At 52.1% G+C, this 18,032-nt stretch overlaps 1 long non-coding RNA gene across 4 annotated transcripts; it reads right to left on the bottom strand.

The window, feature by feature from the left end:
- Positions 1-5,618: 5,618 nt before the first annotated feature.
- On the bottom strand, positions 5,619-11,334 carry LOC116589916. 4 transcript variants are annotated; one of them, XR_004285447.1, is made up of 6 exons: positions 11,114-11,301; positions 10,782-10,845; positions 8,916-9,008; positions 8,132-8,242; positions 7,586-7,654; positions 5,619-6,649 (listed from the first exon to the last, which is right to left on the bottom strand). It is a non-coding gene; the product is annotated as an uncharacterized LOC116589916 (long non-coding RNA). The 4 variants fall into 4 exon arrangements; XR_004285446.1 differs by having other exon boundaries at positions 5,619-7,654; positions 11,280-11,334; XR_004285445.1 differs by having other exon boundaries at positions 5,619-7,654.
- Positions 11,335-18,032: the final 6,698 nt, after the last annotated feature.

The raw sequence follows: 18,032 nt of genomic DNA, 5'->3' as shown, positions 1-18,032 counted from the left end.
CAGGGACCAAGGTCACTGCTTTACAGGCGCTGCCCTTCCGACCCCTCTGTGACCTCCTGAAATGGCTTGTCACCCCGTCCCTCAAAAGCCAGGATGCACATTCTAATCACCTAGGGAGCTTAAAAAAAAAATGCCAGGACCTAGTGCCCACCCACTAAACGATGTGCGCACTGTTACTGAATTGAGTGAGGGCCCTGGTCCAAGGCAGTGAAGGTGTCAGTTCAGTCTCAGTGGGACCTCCAATTCTGCCAATGTTCTTCAGCCAAAGGGCCACCAGGATCACATCTGCAGTTAAACAAGAGAATGCACTTGGGCTTTGCAGGGTCTTGGGAAGTGGGGGTTGCTCTACATTGGATGGCTTCAGAAAGTGGGGGCAGTGCTAGGAGTAGCTCCATAAATCTCTTCCAGGGGGAGGGAAGACTGCAATAAAGACTAAGCTGAAACTGGTAAAGGAGTAGCAGTCACTCCTCGTGGCCAAGAGAGGGGCTATCTCGGACTTGGTGGGTGGAGGAGTGATCCTGTTTTGCCCAAGTCTGAACAAAATGTCCTTGTCTCATTACATCTTGGTCTCAGAGTAAACTTGTCTGAGGCTGGCATTCTGTGAAGTCGTTTTTATCTAACAGGAGCTTACCCTGGCTTGGCTCTGCAGGTCAGGCTGGCTTCCAAATGCTGGGCGCCTCTGTGGTCTCTCCCCACACCCATGTCCTCCATGTGCCTCCTGACCTCCGTCCTCCCCATCTCCCACCCGGGAGCAAAGGAAAGAGAAGACCCAGCAGAGGGGAAGGAAGAGGGAAGAAGGTAATGAAAAGCCAGGGCAGAGAAGGAAAAGGTGCAGGTGGGTGCAGGGAGGCTAACCTGAGGAAGGCAGCTGCTCAGCCCCACACTGAACCACGCATGGGCGGCTGGGCGGGAAAGGGCCCTGACTGGGCACCAAGACAAGGAGGAAACCATTAATCTTTCACTGCCTTGCAGTCCAGCCCTCATGTGTCAGCCGTGACCTTGTGGCCCATCCCCCTCAGAGCCATCGCTCTTCCCGCCATCTGCTGGGCATCCGGCACCTGATCGAGCATCGGGTGATGCTCAGCTTGGTGCGAAGGGGCACCTGCTCATGGAAGGGGAGACAGGATGGTGGTAAGGGGATCCGGGGCGGCCAGGACCACAGCCCTGGGCAGAAGGGCGGGGGGTGGGGTGGGGGTGTATGCGCATGCTGTGTTCACTCCGTGAAGGGAAATTGTGGCCAGGTTGTTCCCTAGGTAGGTTGACATGCAAGGTATGTGGGCCGAGGGGTCTCCCTGAGTCTGGAGTCTGGCCCCAGAGCAGATGTCTGCAGCCTCCCTGCCTCCATTCCAACTTATCTGGAGCAGGAGGAGGGGGCGTGCCCCTGAGCCCCTTGGTGCTCCCACCCAACTCGGGGGCTGCCATCTGGGAGGCCTGTGCCTTTCCTCCACTTTGGGGCTGGTTCTATGGCACTCGGATGGTTCAGGGGCTGTGGAGACAGCAGGGGTCAGGTGGTACCACCCCTGCCATGTCTGTTGTGCCTTTCTTGCCTTGGCTCAGGCTTACCCTCTTCCTGGAAAGCCTGTGCCTCCCTTGCTCCAGCCAGCCTTGTGACTGAAGGCCAATTCCTGCTTCCCCGAGCAGAATCAGTGATCCCTCCTCCGTGCTCCCAGAAGGAGGTCTTTGCCCCTGCTTCTACTGAGCGTCTCTCCTATGGACAGGGGACAGGTTTATTTACCACTTGGTCCCCAGCCCCTGGACCTGGGCCAGACTCACAGCAGACATTTGGTAAATGTTGGGTGAGGCGAGGAGAGAGAACTCGACTGCTTTATTCTCAACTCCCAGTCATGTCCTGGGAGTTGAGGGGATGGCACAAGTCAGGCAGCAAAGTCGGCCCTGGGTGCTTTTGAGGCCAGGCCTCGGGTTTCTCCTCCAGGCCAAGCAACCACGGCTCATCCCTTGCTCCCCTGCCTCCCCATCTCACTGGGGCTTTTAAAGGGTCTGGAGTGGATAAGGCAGACGTGGGAGAGTTCCCAGCTCAGGAAAAATCTAGGCCACAGGAAGTGACACATGTTATGGTATTAGTTCAGGAGGGCCTCGAAAGGAGGAGTGACTGGCAGGTGCCTCCCCTGTTAATACAATTTTAACCCACAGCTTTTGTCACTCTCTTGAACCAACACCTCAGTGAAGCCACAGAGGGAAAACAAAAACAAACAAACAAACAAACAAAACAGAATCAAGCCAGAAACCTAAAACAGGGTTCCCAGAGCAATAAGATGGGGGACTTGGGGACTAGGAAACATGACTCAGCCCCTGGGCTCCCTTGGCGGGGAAGCAGAGTTAGCTTCAAGTCTAGCCTGGGGTGATTGTGTCCCCGGGGCAGGCGTCAGGTTGTGGCCAGATCTCCTGGCCCTTGTTGGGACCTCTGCACGGGGACTGTGCACTCTGCGATGTGCTGGTGGAACTGGGTCTCCTCTTTGCAAATGAATTATGCGGCTCTCCAATTATGCACTCTAGCCCCCGGAGCTTCTGTGGGGATGCTAAGTGAAAGTGATAATCAGCGCATGCGTAATGATTCCTAGCATTTGTAACAGATGAGACACATTAAGAGACCAGGAGAGGCAGGGCGGGTAGGAGGGGAGAGGACCCTGGTGCTCGGGACCTCGGAACTCACCCACCTGTCAGTCCCACCTCAGGCCATGTCGGGAAACACGGTGGCTCCTTTCTGAAGTTTCGAGATACAGATACAGGAGGGAGAGTTGGGAATAACATTTGAAATGTTTCCCTGAGCCCACCCCTCACCCTGGGACATGGGGGCAAGATCTTGACAGTGATGATCTCGAAGAGTCCACTCCGCACAGCAAAGTGAGGGAAGACCTGACAGTCAGATAGGCCAGTGTTCGAATCCCAGCTCTCCCCCTAGCATTTGGATTCCCCAAGCTTCTATTCCAGCCTCTAGAAGGGAGACCATGTCCCTCCTCTGAAGCTGTTGGGATTTGGATTCAAAGAAAGGATATGGCCCCTAGAGAAGGAGGGAGCGCAGGCCTGGCCTACTGGAGCTGTCCAAGGAAGGAGGTTCCTTTCCTGCCACCCCTCCCCTTCACAGGATGGGAGCACGCCCTCCTCATACCCTCCCCACCCGCACACCGGACAGCCCTGTTTCTTACCGCAATTACCAAGGAGTTCACAGGCATCTAGACATTCTGTGAGAGGAAGCAGCTGGCTGGAGGCACTGGTCAGTAGGTTCCAAGTATTGGCTTTCCTATGTGTAAAGCAGAACTTCCAATTTGTCCTAAAGAATAGCTCTCCAGCTGCCCGGAGGGCCTCAGGCTGGAGCAGGCTGGGAGTGGATAGGAGCCTCTCTTTTCCCATCATGATTTTATTGACTCTAATCGCCTCTCTGTCCAGACTTCAGGCCTCCATGTTTTCAGCGTCAAGTGATTCATCTCAAAGGCCTCCCCCATGGGCCCCTCATCGGCTGTTTAATTGGGGAAGGGGGTGCTGGAGGCCCCAGAGCCGTAATTGCATTTGTTAATGGGTAGGTACAATTATCCCTGCCACACTCCCGCACACTGCCAGGCCGACAGAAGATGATTAAGGGGATCTTTAAAACTCCAGCTCCCTACAGCCCTCTCCACTAATTGAACAGTGGAGGAAGCGATATTGAGCTCCCCCACTCCTTTCTTTAAATTAACTCCTGGCTCCAAAGTCCTCCTCTTAGCAGTGCCTCGGCCACATGGCTCAGAGCATTCTGTTCCAACCCCATCTGTCACCTGTCACTTAGGCGCAAGGCCCAGCCAGATCATCAGTGTGTCCATCCATCACCCACGGACTGGGAGTAGACTGGGGATGGGGGGGGTACCTTTATGGCCCTCAGACGGTGATATCATTCAACCTGACTGTATCACCTGACTTAACTGAGAGGTAGCCTGAAGGTGTCCCCTTGTCTCCTGACTTTGGCCACCCGTGCTCTGTCTGGACTGCCACAATTGCCTACTGACTGGTCTACTGTGCCCTGATTTAGTGCATTCTCTGCCTGGCAGCCAGAGCAGAGTGATCAGGCTGAATCATGAAAGGGGTCAAGCACTAATGTTCGAAACCTTTTAACAGCTTCCCACTTTACCCAGAATGCAATCCAGTCCCCATCCCATGGCTTACAAGGCCCTGTGGGTTGTGGGGGTGGGGGCTGATACACTCTCCATTCTCAACCTGTATCCTCTGGTCCTTGGCTACTGAGCTCTAGCCAGTAGCTATATCTTGTCATTCCAGTTCCCCCAACAGACAAAAGCCTCAGGGCCTTTGCACATGCTCTTTCCACTTCTTGGAAGAATTTGCCTTCACATTTTTCATGGTCAGCCCCTTTCTACCCTTTAGATCTTTGTTTAAATCTCTGCTGCATAAGAGAGGACTTCTGTCCTGTGACTGCCATATCTTAAATAATTTCCCACCATCTTAGTTCTTTTTTAAAAATCACTTTCTTTGAATTGTATAATTTTCATTTTGTTCTTTTGCTATATATTTTTGTGGTGGTTTTTGTCTCACTAGGCTATATGGCTCCATGAGATCAGGCTCCTTCTTTTAGTTCACTCTTGTATCCCAAATGCCTATCAGAGTGCTTGGTACATCTTCACTCATTCAGCAAATGTCTATTGAGCACCTACTACATGCCAGGCACTCTTAGGCATGAGTCATACAGCTGTGAACAAGCAGGAGAGAATCTCTGCCCTCTTGGATCTTCCATTCTAGAGGGGACAGGAAAGGCAGGTAATAAACAGTGAATGTAGTAAGTAAATCTTAGAGAATGTTTGAAAGTGACCAGGGCTCTTTCTACCAACCAAGGCTAATCTCTGTGATCCTGGGAATTAAGTATTGGGTAAAAATCTAAAAAGGAAAGAAATGTGTGTATATGTCTGTGTATGTGTATCTATGTCTGTGTTGGGATGCAGAAGGAAGGTCAGTTAACAGCATGAACATGGGTGCATTTTGTTCCATGAAAATTGACATGTGACCACCTTACCCCTTCTTTCTTCTGGGTATCCATTTCCCCACCACTGCTGGCTCTCGCATTACCAGGAAGCACCCCCACTGTACATCTACATTTCCCTTCACATTCCCCATAGAAAATCTCCCACCTCATGTACCCATTGCAGCACGGTGCTCAGGAGAGCTCGGGTTGGGCATGCCTAACATTTATTCCCTTTTCTTCTAGAAACAACATCCCAAATTTTCTTTGGAGACCACTCCCTCCCCCATTAGATGCAGGCTTGGTAGGAGTGTCAACCACAGCTCTGCTCACCCCCAGTCAACAGGTAGCACTGGCCCCAGGCCCTCCTGAGCCTGAGCCCCACATGGAGAGACAGGAAGACTTCAAAACCGAAGTTTATTGACTCTGATGAGATCGTTGTCCATTCATTCCTGCTCCAAGACCCTCGAAGCTGCCCTGTCCCTGTCCTTTCCAGTCATGCGTCTCACCTGTCCTTTCTTCCTGGAGCTGTTCTACCGTCCTTCCGTATGTCCTTTTTGTACGTACGACCTTGTACGTCTGTTCTTGTACGACCCTGGGGCTTGGCTTGGGTTGCATGCAGCCAGAGATTGTGCCTGGTGCTGACCGTCGCTAGCTGCCCCAGTACAAACAGATATGGCTGCAGACCAGTGCTCTTGGTTGTGCCTGGAGGGACTGGGGCTGGAAGCCCATGTCTTTGGGCCTCAATTTCCTAGCCAGTGGAATGAGGATAATAAGAGCCTGGTCCTCACCAGATGGGAGTGTGTGCCTGTCAAAGTGCCCAGCAGCCTCATCCCTCCAGGCTCTCCCTGACCTCTCTCGCAAGTCCGGGAGGAGATGGAGTGAAGTGGCCACATCAGGTCAGGTCCCCACACAGGTTGCTATGGGAACCCTAGCCACATGTGCAGCATCCTGGGGGACGCCCGCAGCTGCTAGGGGGTGAAAAGGCCCAGCTGTCCCCACTTCCCTCCCCCAGGTCCCAGCTCGGCTCAGGACTCGGAACAGAGCAGGTGCTCAGCTTGGGGGTGGGAGGAGGACCAGGACCCCAGGCAGCTCTCTGCTTCCAGTTTCCCGGGAGGCTGGCTGGGAGGAGGCAGTACAGTACAGGGCTCCGAAGTCTCAGACTGCACACAGATCCCAAGAAGCCACATCGTCCACCCGTCCTGTGGTGAACTGTCAAGTGAGTCCATTCTGGGAGCCCAGCACTCAGCTGAAGGGGTGGTGAGGGGGACGACAATCAGAAAACAGTAATGGGAAGGCCTCGGTGGAAATAAAAATAGAAATTGGCAACAGCAAGCTTGGCTATTATTTATGGAGCGCCCACCCCGTGTTAGCCACTCAGCCTACTTCTCTCCATACATCCTGAGAGCCGGCACCATCAAATGTGGGGAGCCCTCAGCACCCCCGTTCAGTGGTGTGGGGCGGAGCTCAAGAAGTCACCACGCATGCACATGCCGAGCTTGCTCACCTAGCCAGGCCAGATCACCCAGGGCGATTGGATGGCCCACAGGCCAAATTCATTCACTCACTCACACCCAGAAACTCGCTGAGCACCAGTACCTTTGGGTCTGTGTACCAGCCCGCTTGGAGTTCTGTGGGAGAAGCTGTCACACACAGAGGACAGTGACACCGGAGAGGCCAACGAAGGGCCTGTGAAATAGTGGGGCAGGACAGCGGAGCCTTCAATGTCAGGGTGAAGTGGAGAGATGTGACTGACCTGGGCCTGGGAGGGTGGCCAAGTAGCACCCGAACCCAGGGCAGTAGGGAAGAGGGCATTTCTCGCGGGGTGTGAGCAAAAGTGAGCCCTGTGAGGCATGCGGCGCAACTTCCTGAGGGAGTCCCACAGCTGCGGCACCCAGGGCACGGCGCTCCATGCCAGCTCACGCCTGGAGTGGAAGCCAGATCGCCAAGGGCCTTATGTGTGATGCAGGTGATCTGAGCTACATCTGGTGGGAAAGGGGAGGCCTCGGATGGGTTTTAAAGCAGGGAAGTGATGCCATCAGATCTGCCTGATTGCCCAGATGCCTCCTGCTCCTGTGTGTCCAATGAACCAAAGAGTACACCAGGATGAGGGGTGGGGTCCCAGCGGGGACACCATTGCCGTTGTCCAGTGGCCCAGTGGGGGCTCAAGGGAACAGGGGCTGTGGTAGGTTGGGAAGAGGGACAGTCAGGTGAGACATTCAGAGATGGAACCAGTAGACTCTCAGTGGCAAGAAGCTGAGGACAAAAGGATGTTCTTTGCCAGAAATGTCTGGGTGTGTCTCTGGGGTGTTTGTGTGTTTGGGCATGCCTGTTGACATGCCAGCCATGTGTGTGCACACCTGCTCATATGTGCACGAGAGGCTGCTCTCTGGATGCACGCCGGAGCCATGTGTGCAAACGACCAGTGCGTGTGAGCTTCTGTGTGCTCTCAGGCACATCTGCGTGGCCATCTCTGTGTGTCTGCACCTGAGGCCCACACATCTGTCTGCTGCTCCCCATCCAAGCATGAGGCCCAGGCCCCCTTGTTGTGCTCTGGGCTCAGTGCAGGATTCTGTATGCCCTGCGCCCCCGGGGACTCATGCTTTAAAGGCTCCCACTGCTAACCCCAGCTGTGACTTCCATTCTTGTCTGATGCTGCAACATGAACCCCGAGGCAGTTCTTGAAAGGGAGCACTGGGGGGTGGAATAAAGAAGGCAAACATCAGGATTAAAATTGTGAGCTAACCCTGCTCCTGCTCCAGCCCTGGCCCAGGGACCTTCCTCTACAGAAAGGCTTTGATTTGACAACTGCATTTTCCCCTGGCCAGGATGAGGAGCTTCTGGGAACAGAGTGCCAGGCAGGCCTGGTGGAGGGAGAGAGCTGCCCCTCCCACCCATTAGGTGCCTTTGCTTGTTGGAAGAGGCTGCCAGTAGGGACTGAGCAGAGGAGCCCTCCCTCTTTCCTTCCTGTCCTCCTCTTTCCCTCTATCCCCTCCCCTCGACTCCCCTTCACTCCCCTTCCCCTTCCTTCCCTTCCCTCCCTAAACACCATTTCCAGAGGATTCCAAGGCTTCACACTGACTCCCATCTGGGTCCTTACTCTGAAATTTAGGATTGTGTGATGGTGGGTGGGCATGGGCTCCTCCTGTTTTAAAAGGTAGCCACTCTCACCTCTCAGGGTTGTTAGAATTATGTAAATGCAGGCACCGTTGAGGAATGCAACAAATGGTAGGGTCCATTTGTGCAGTGGATCGATAAGGCCTCTCCCCATCAGATCGGCTCCTGCCAGTTGCAGACACGGGCACATAAACAAATAGTGCAATGAGAGTTTTATAAAAGGCTGAGTGCTAGGGTGCTTGGAGAGGGCTCAGAAGAGTAAGGGCCACTCTTCCTAGGAAAGGCACAGGATTAAGGAGGGCTTCCTGAAAGAGGTGACTGAGTCATAAAGGCTAGCCGGATTTCACCAAGGGAGGCTGAGGTGAGGGCGTCCAGGCTGAGGGCAGGATTTTGCTGAGGTATGGAGGGATGCTGCAAAGGCACTGTGGTGCCTCCAGGCCTCTCCATCTGTGTGGAGTGAGGCACAGGCTGCAATGACATGCGGGTCTGTGAGGGTTGAGTGCCCCTGGGAGGATTTCACCAGACTAGGAGTGCTGGGCTGAGGGGCCTCAGGAAAACCTTTCCAGGCCATAAGATTGTTTCTACTCAAGTGGCAGGCTGCCTGTGGAGGCTACCCACATGCCCCTTGCCAGACCTGCCAGAGTGGGGTGACTGACCTGGGCCATTGCAGCCCCAGGCAGGACAAATCTGAGGGGCTGCTCAAGCTCTATCACTTCCTTAAGAGGTCAGTCACACTGTGACTCCTCCCTTTGCCCTCCTCTCCCATGCCCTCCCTCCCACTACTATGGATTGAGGGGTGGGGAGGAGGGGGGATGATCTCACTGCCATTGCCACTCACTTCCACCTGAGTCTGCTGCTTAGCCTTTGGCCCCAGTGTTGCCTTTGCATTCTTCTTTCCCCCACCCACCTCTTTGTCCGGTAGCCTTCTTTTCTGTGGAACACATGCAAACAGAAAGGAGCAAAACACAGGGAATGGCGTATAGCTCGAATCCTTACCTGAAGTGAACACAGCCTGTTACCTGTTGTCCAGCCCCGCCTGAGTCCCTTTGTGCCTCTCTCCTTCCCAAAGGCCACCACTGCCCAGGATTCTAACACCATAGGTAGATTTCAGGTTTGTTTGGTTTCGAAGATGAAATTAACAGAATCACGTGAAGGCACATGTGTGCTTACGTAGCTGGCTTCTTTCACGCACGGTTATGTGTGTGAGATTCGTGGTGCTGCAGGCGGCAGTAGCTGGTTCATTCTCCCTGCTGCCCCCATTCCCCGTGTCTACACTACCATACTGTATTTATTCATTCACTGCTCGGAGTAGTTTAGGTAGTTTCCAGCTTGCATGGTTACAAATAGCTCTACGTTGGACATTAATGTCTTTGACTTTTTGTGTTTCATGAACAAATTTCTGTTAAGTATACACCCAGGCTCAGGATTTCGAGGGGTAGGTATAAGCGTGGTCATCTTTAGTGACACTTCTGAGTTGTTTTCCAAAGGGACTATACAGCCTTACTCTTTCCCCAGCAGTCTACGAGGGCTCCCGCTACTCCACATCCTCACCAAAACTTGATATTTCCTGTCTTTTTCATTTCTGCTGTGGCATATAGTTCTCACTTCAGTTTCCTTGATGGCTAACAAGGTCAAGCTTCTTTTCATGCTTCTTGGCCATTTGACACCCACCTATGTGAAGTGGCTGCTCTAAGTCTTTTGCTTATATATTTGCTGATTTTGGGTTTTTTGTTTTTGCCTATATACAGATAAAGGAGCTCTTTATATATTCTGTATCTAAGTCCTCTGTCAGATCCCCACATTCTTTTTTGAGATTCAAATATTCCCAAGAGAGAGGTGGGAGGATGGGGTGCTGGGAAGGAGGGAGAGCAGGAGGGGTGAGGCCCAGTGTCAGCAATACTGGAGTGGTGCCCAATTTCTTTCTCCCCTCTCTGGGCCTGCGAAGCGCTTCCAAAAAGGAGGCCTCCTCAGGAGGCTGCATTTCCCTTCCTCCTACTGGTCTTTCAGCTGGAGAAGCTAAAATACAAAAGAGGTGTCATGGAACAACCAGCAGCAAAGAGCCTGGAATTTTCACTGTAGGGGAGAGGAGCCAGGAAAAGAGTTTGACCTCTCCCCTCCTTTCTGGCCTCCCTGAGTGATGAGCGCCCACTGTCAGGAGGGGGTGGCAAGGGACTGCAGGAGCTCCCAGACGAGCCCCCTTCCAGAGAGATTGTCACTGAGTCCAGGGGACATTAGAGCCCAAGGGGATTAGAGAAAGAGATGAGAAGGAAAAACCAGGGGGCCAGAAGGTCTTGAGGAGAGAGGTGACCCCCTCACTGTACAGGATTCTAGCTTCTTCATCCCCAGATCCCTAGTGCTTAACACGGGAGGTGTTCTGTTGTTGGCCCAGCAGAATGTAAGGGACTTTGGGACGTTCTGAGAAGCAGCTCTGGGAGGGGAGGGCCTGGGGGTGCTCATTAGTGTAGGCTGAATGAACGAAGTTTAAAATGCACTGTAAACAGTAATGGCACCGTTTCCGGAGCACCTGCCATTTGCCAGGCACGTGAACTTACTAGCAGTTCCTGTGTTACAATGAGCGCCTCCCGGCGGCCGCTGAGGATAAGTAACTTGCCCAAGGTCACTAGGCTGGAATTCCTGGTAACTAACCCAGCCCTGCCAGACTCTGAAGTCTGTGTGCTTCCCCCTAAGCCACGCAGCTTCTTACCAGAGAAGCCGGGAGGGCGGTGTACCAAGGTGTCCCCACCAGGCAGCAGTCTTCTCCCGTTCAGCTGTAGGACAGAGAAGCCAGGGGCTGGTGGGCGGGGCTCTGAGAAAAGGGGCGGGGATAGAGGCCGACTAGCAGCCTGTAGGCTCATCCTGCCCAGTACCTCTCTTAGGCCCGTTTGTCTGCCTTCCTCCCTCCCTCTTCCCTCCCCTCCTCCTTCCTCCCTCCCTTCCTCTCTCCTTCCTTCCTTCCTCCCTCCGGGCCTCTCTCCCTCCTTCCCTTCCATCCTCATCCCTCTCTTTCCTCTCTCCTTCCCTCCCACAAACACTTACTAGCCCTACTGTGTGCTAGGCCCTGTGCGAGGGCCAAAGTGAAGAAGGCAGCCTGCCTTGGGTAGCTCACGCTCAAGCAGTGAACACTGGAGCCAGCCCTCAATCAGATGACCGTCATCACCAACGGGGGTGTGGGGAGGTGGGGGGGCAGTGTTCACTTGCTCACTTTCTCCTCCTGCTGCAGATGTTCTCCCAGCAGGGGAGGGAGCCCCGCGTCTGTGAGTTCTGTTCCAGAGTCCTCTGTGTTGCTGGGTGAGCCAGCCCCTGGCTGCTGTTGCCAAGCACCCAGGAGTCTTCCCTCCCCTTCCTGGCTTTTGTTTGGTGAAAACAGTTTTCAGGGGAGTTATGCTGCCTTGTCTGAGATGGGGAGGGCTTGGAGGGGGTGAGGTGGAAACAGCAGGAATAGAGAATTGGGAGTTTCTCCCAACCTTCTGAAAAGGGTCAGGCTTGGGGGGTGGGGTGGGTGGCTCTGGGAGACCTTAGAGGGGAGTGATCAGCCTACTCATCACACAAGCTCCCAACCCCAGAAGAGATGCAAATAATCCCTCATACCCACAGCTGCTTGGCAGGAACATCATGGAACTTCCCATCTTCGGGGTCCAGGAAGTCCGGGCACTGCCATTAGCTGTGATGTGCGGAGCATAATAGAGGCTGGAGCACCAAGCCTGAAAGGCCCATATCCCATCAGGCCCGGGAGACCCTTGCTTGAGGGAGGAGGAGCCTCAGTGTCAGCTGAGATGGGGTTCCCACCCTCATGACCACATGCACCCCCATTCTTCACCTGGATCTCCCCAATTCATGTTCAAATTCCAAGTCTCAGAACAATCGTATTTTTGTCTAACTCCAGTGCTGACCTCAAGGCAGAATCCGTATCTGCTTTCCCAGCATCTTTCCCCATACCTGGGGCACGACCAGGAGGCAACCCTGTGGGAGGAGGGGGGGATGACTCTCTTCATGGGGAATTTGTAAGGATTAAAGGAGATAATCCATACACACATTTCATGCAGTGCCTGCTACATGGAAAGTGCCCTATGAACATTAGCTGTCATGATTGATGACCTCTCCATGCGGAGTAGAAAGCAGAACACGGGCCCAGAGGCATGGAGGGACGTGGCACATTCAAATCATTCAATGACAAACCGTTGGTGTTGGGGCTCGTGGGACAATATCAGATATAGCAAAGTGACCCAGGATCTAGAAGACATAGATGACCACAAGCACCATGCCAAGGGGTTTGCGATTTCTTCTGCAGGTGGTGGGAAGTCCTGGTGTTTTATAAGCAGGAATGTGCATTTTTGAGAGCCCACCGGGCCACATGTGGAAAGTGGATCTGAGTGGGGAGAGACTCAAGGATCTGCTGTTACATGAAACCTTGACCCTGGTTTATGAGGATGGGACCTTGGCACCTGAGGGGTAACAGAAGGAAAGAGGGAGTCTAACCTATTTTCCAGCAGCATCTCGATTTCAGTGAGTAAGCAACTTTAGAATGCTAATTGTAGTCAGGGAAGCGATAAAGCAGGAGAGAAAACAAAACAATGGAAGCTTGTAAAGAGATTGCAAGTGTGACTCAGTAGCTGACAATGGTTCAGGGACACCGAAGTGTCAGGGTTTCCAAAGTCCTGACACCTTCCCTCCCATCCCATGTTCCACCCACTGACCTGAGACCTTCTCTTCAGCTTGTGCATTAATGAGGACTCTGCACTGCAAGCAGCCAAACAAAAAGCCTTTGGTCAAAAGGGTTTAAGCAGGAAAGGGAAGTTATTGACTTGCTAAAGGGAAGTTATTGACTTGCTTAACCGAAAAGCCTAGAGGGTGTTTGGCTTCAGGTGAAGCTTGATCTAGTGGCTCAAACAATGTCATCTAAGAACTGGGGGCTCTCTGTCCCACTATCTAAACAATCTCCAGGCACCCAGGTTTTCCCCTTATAATTATGAATGGCAGCATTGGTTCCTGACTTCACATCCTAAATACTCTTTCCAAAGTGTTTAGTGGTGGGGAGGAGGGAGGGCATTGAGGAGGCTCTCTTCTGGTAGAAGAATTCCTCTTTTTAAGAATAGATGTCCTTTCCTACCCTCACTGACACTGATGTCTCCTTGCTTCCCATTGGCCCTCAGAGCTTATAAGGCCGTCTTTAACCCAAGCCCAGTGGGGGCTGAGGGACACAACTACCTAAGGACTGGCCCACCTCACTCAAACCACACGAAAGAATGACACATGGGGAAGGGTGGGGTGCCTGGGTGGCTCAGTTGGTTGAGCATCTGACTTCAGCTCACATCATGATTGAGCCCCGCATCAAGCTCCCTATTCAATAGGAGTCTGTTTCTCCCTCTGCTCCTCCCCGAACTCATGTGAGCTCTCTTTCTCTCATAAAATCTAAAAAAAATAAAAATAAAAATAATAATAAAGAGGAAGAGTTTGACTTTGGACTTTGGAAACCCTGACACTTCGGTGTCCCTGAACCATTGTCAGCTACTGAGTCACACTTGCAATCTCTTTACAAGCGTCCATTGTTTTGTTTTCTCTCCTGCTTTATCGCTTCCCTGACTACAATTAGCATTCTAGTTTCCTAAAGGAAACTTCCCTCAAAAAGTAGGGTATGGAGGCACCTGGATGGCACAGTGGCAATGACCAACTCTTGATTTCAGCTCAGGTCATGATCTCAGGGTCATGGGATCGAGCCCCGAGACGGGCTCTATGCTCCTTGCAGAGTCTGCTTGTTCCTCTCCCTCTACTTCTCCCCTTGCTCATGTGCACTCTCTAATAAATAAAATTTTTTTTTAAAGATTTTATTTATTTATTTGACAGAGAGAGATCACAAGTAGACAGAGAGGCAGGCAGAGAGAGAGAGAGGGAAGCAGGCTCCCTGCTGAGCAGAGAGCCCGATGTGGGACTCGATCCCAGGATCCTGAGATCATGACCTGAGCCGAAGGCAGCGGCTTAACCCACTGAGCCACCCAGGCGCCCCCTCTAATAAATAAAATTTTTAAAAAGTGGGTACAGACACAGGATGCCATGGCATTGTTTCTCTGTGTGCCCTTACCCTGTGGGACCACTCCTCCTAGACTTTGGGGCTCCTCCTCTTTTCCCATCCTTGAAGCACAAGGTCCTCAGAGGGCTGTCTTGGGTCCTCTCTAGCCTGAGCGGTCACCCTCTGCGCCTCCCCCACCCACCCCTGTGTTGCCTCCTGCATCCACACTGCCTGTCCAGGGCTCGCTCCTGTGCCATGATGTCACACGTCCAACTGCCTGCTGGCCCCTTGCCCTCCGAGGTGCCTCTGGGCCTGAAACCCCACATATCTAACAACTAACTCATTCTCACCCCCATCCCCAATTCACACGCTCCAAAAACTGCTTCCCCTCCGTGTTCCCACCACCACCACTGAGCTAAAACCCCGGTGGGCCTTTTCCCCTCTTCTCCCCTGTCCCCCAGATGGAACCAAGCCCTGACGATAAATGGTCCTGTAATCCTTCTACCTCCTCCTGGCCCCACTGCCCATTCATGGTAGGCACTCAGCAAGTACGGGGTGACTGATGGTTTCTATTTTAGCCAAGATCCCATCCTGTGTTCTTCGCAACCTCCTCTCTGCTCCCGTGGCCACCAGAGTGGCCTTGCCGTGAGGGCAGTGTCTGTCTCATTGTCGCTGCTGCCTGACCAGACCCTGGGTCAGTGCCTGGGACTTAAAGATCTCTCTGGAACGGTGTGCATTGAACGGATGAACGAATGCCTGAGAGAGACAAGAGGTGGGATACTTCCTGGGGGAAGGAGGTGGCATCTCTGAAGGCCTGGGAAGGCAGGGGGTGCCTTGGGCCACCTGTGCAGGCCTTGCAGCTCCTGTCAGGCAGGGGGCTGCCCACCTCCCGGCAGCGGGACTCTAGAGAACCTTCTGTGTGAGGCAGCCAGTGGAACAGAGAATTCTGAAGCTGCCGCGGCGGTCAGCCCACAGCACCACCAGGAGCGGCTCAAAGTTGAATCGCTCCATTTGTTTGAATCCCCGGAGAAAACTAGCCCATCGAGACAGGGGCTCTGGAAACAGAGCTTGCTTGTTTTCCCTCACCCTGGTCACGGGGGCCTAGGCGTGTGCGCTAATGACACCCAGGAGTTCAGCGACGGCAGTGACGATAAAATGTGTAGCAGGGAGAAGGCCCAACAGGCCTGTGCGGCTGTAAAAAGCTCACACATTAGGTGAACCTTCCGTGACTTGGCAGAGACAACCCCTGGGGGCAAATACATAGATATGGAGACAGATGTGGGGCTTCGTGACTTTGGTCTACTCTCTGAGATCTCTGTCCTTTTGTAGACAAGGACTTGCTCTGACCTCACTCCTGCCGGAAAGGACCCTTTCAGCCCGACAGGCTTGAAGAGAAAGGTGGGGAAGGAGAACACTTGGTTTTGGGTGCTCCTGCCTGGGCCATTCCTCCCAAGCATTAGCTTATTGAAACCTCAGAGTAACCCTGAAAACAAACATCCTTACCTTCCTCACATTTACAGATGAAAAGACAAAGGCCCAGAGAAGTCCTCAGACTTGTCAGAGGCTGAAGGGGTGGGTTGGGGGAAGAAGGGGCTAAATCAGGGCCCACAGGCAATGCTGTTCTTCCCACAGACCTAGTCACCAGGCTGCCTCCGCAGCCATGTTTAGATGGCAGGGTCTCTGTAACTGGCCAGGTCAGCCACACAGGGGACCAGGGGTGCTCATACTTCCTTTGGCTCTGGCTCCGAGCAGAAGGAAAACTTACACAATGCCCTGGAAAACTTACACAATGCCCTGGAAAACTTACACAATGCCCTGGTGTTTCATGTTTGCAAAACAGTAATATACATGTACCATCAGAGATTGCCTGATTTCGCCGTGTGGGGCTCACCTTCTATTAGGCTGCCTAGAACGAACTTTCTTTCTCTTACCTTCTTTCTGTCTTTTTTTCTTTTCTTTCTTTCTTTCTTTTAATATGGAGAGGTTCCAAGAAGATAACCAAAAGTAAGTCATTAAACTTCCTGGTCAGATTAGCGTTTGTTGACACTAAAAAAAAAAATTCTGTAGGGGCACCTGGGTCGCTCAGTTGGTTGAGCGTCTGACTCAGTTTTGGTTCAGGTCATGATCTCAAGATCATGAGACTGAGCCCCATGTTAGGCTCTGCCTGAGGCATGGGGCCTGCTTAAGCTCTCTCTCTATCTATCTATCTCTCTCCCTCAGGCCACCCCTCTCCACATGTCTCCCTCTCTCTCTCTCAAAAAAAATCTATTAACTAAACTTATCAGGTAATTACTTCACAAAATATACATGTATCAGATCATCATGGTGTACCCTTACACATATATCTGTCAAATATATCTCAATAAAAGTGGGGGGGGATCGAGGTATAAATTTAAAAAACTCAAACAACTAGAAAATTTTTAAAATTAAGTTCACCCCCTTCTGTCCCTGTCCCAAAGGCCATCTTTGTTAACATTTTCTTGTGATTCCTTCAGGAAAAAGGAACACATACAAATAGGACTCTGTTTTCTGTGTGACATGAATGGGGTTCCGTGATCCCACCCCGAGATATTCTGCCCTTTTTCTTTTTCACTCAGTAACACATCTGAGAGAATCCCCCCCCCCCCCTTTTAGTACCAGGCCACCCACCTTTCTTTTCCTGAACACATAGTATTTGTTTGAAAACCTGATTTAGGGTTTTTTTCTTATCAAACCCTTAGAACTTAGAGAAATAAGTTTTTGGTCAACTTTATGTGTTACAAATACCTTTCCCCCCGCATTTTTGACTGTATAATCTCAAATAAATGCTAGCATTTGTTTCTAGAGATAGCTCAAACGATTGCTTCGCAAGGACCTGGGAAGGCAGCAGGGATGGCGTGGGGGGTGGTGTGTGTGCTGTATTTGTTTTTATGGCTGCCATAAGATCTTACCACAAATTTAGTGGCTTAAAACCAATTGAATTTACTCTGAGGTTGGCAGTCTAATATGGGTCAGTGGGGCTCCTGGAGGCTCTGGGGGAGAACCCCCTCCTTGACTCTACTAGCTCCTGAGACCCACCTTAATTTGCAGCTGCTTCGTCCATCCCCAAAGCCAGCAGCATAGAATCTCCTGTCCTCCCTGGCTCTATTTCCATCCTTTCCATCTTTTCTCTCTATTGAGCCTCCTGCTTCCTTTTATAAGGATCCCTGTGATTACACTGGGCCCATCCAGTAATCCAGGATCCTCTCTCCATCTCAAAATCTTTATTCACTTTGGCAAAGACCACTGTGCCATGTAAAGGGACATAGTCCCAGATTCTAGGGATTAAGGCGTTGACATCTTTTGGCAGGCTGTTATTCAGGGAAGAAAGGGAGGAGGGGTGCGAGGAAGAGGTCGTAGCATTGTTTCAATGCTCAAAGCCTCCCCTCCTTCATCTCTGGCATTCTGGAACTTTCTATATACAGTGGTACCTGAGTCTCACTGCAGGCCTCTTCTTCCAACCCCACCTAAAAGGTGACCTCCCTGTTCTTCAAGGGCTGTCACATGAGCATGTTTATTTCTTATTGTTTTCTGTCCCTCCACCCCCATCCCCAGTGGGGAACAGGGACAACTTCTGGAAATCAAGCTCTTGTGTTAGGAAATTAATGCTTGCAGCTAGGTCTTACTTCTTTGTCAGGCTGTCCACACCTGGAAACCAAGGGCCAAGACTTCAGCTCTTGCTTTGTACCCAAAATGCCTGGCCCGACATCACCTGCCATCAGAGAGAAGAGGAAGGAAGGGAAACTGGAAGAGAGGGAGGGAGCTGCTTCTCTCAGCTCAGCAGGCCTCCTGCACAGATGCTCCCTCCCTCTTCCCTGAGTGCCTTTGCACCTGGGGCTCAGCTTGACTTCTCACCCCCTTGGAGACCTAGAATTTTCTTTTCTTTTCTTTTCTCTCTCTTTCTTTCTTTCTTTCTTTCTTTCTTCTTCTTCT

Source organism: Mustela erminea, chromosome 5 (genome assembly GCF_009829155.1).
Source record: "Mustela erminea isolate mMusErm1 chromosome 5, mMusErm1.Pri, whole genome shotgun sequence".
NCBI lineage: Eukaryota > Metazoa > Chordata > Mammalia > Carnivora > Mustelidae > Mustela > Mustela erminea.
This window is presented reverse-complemented; position numbering and strand designations above follow the sequence as displayed.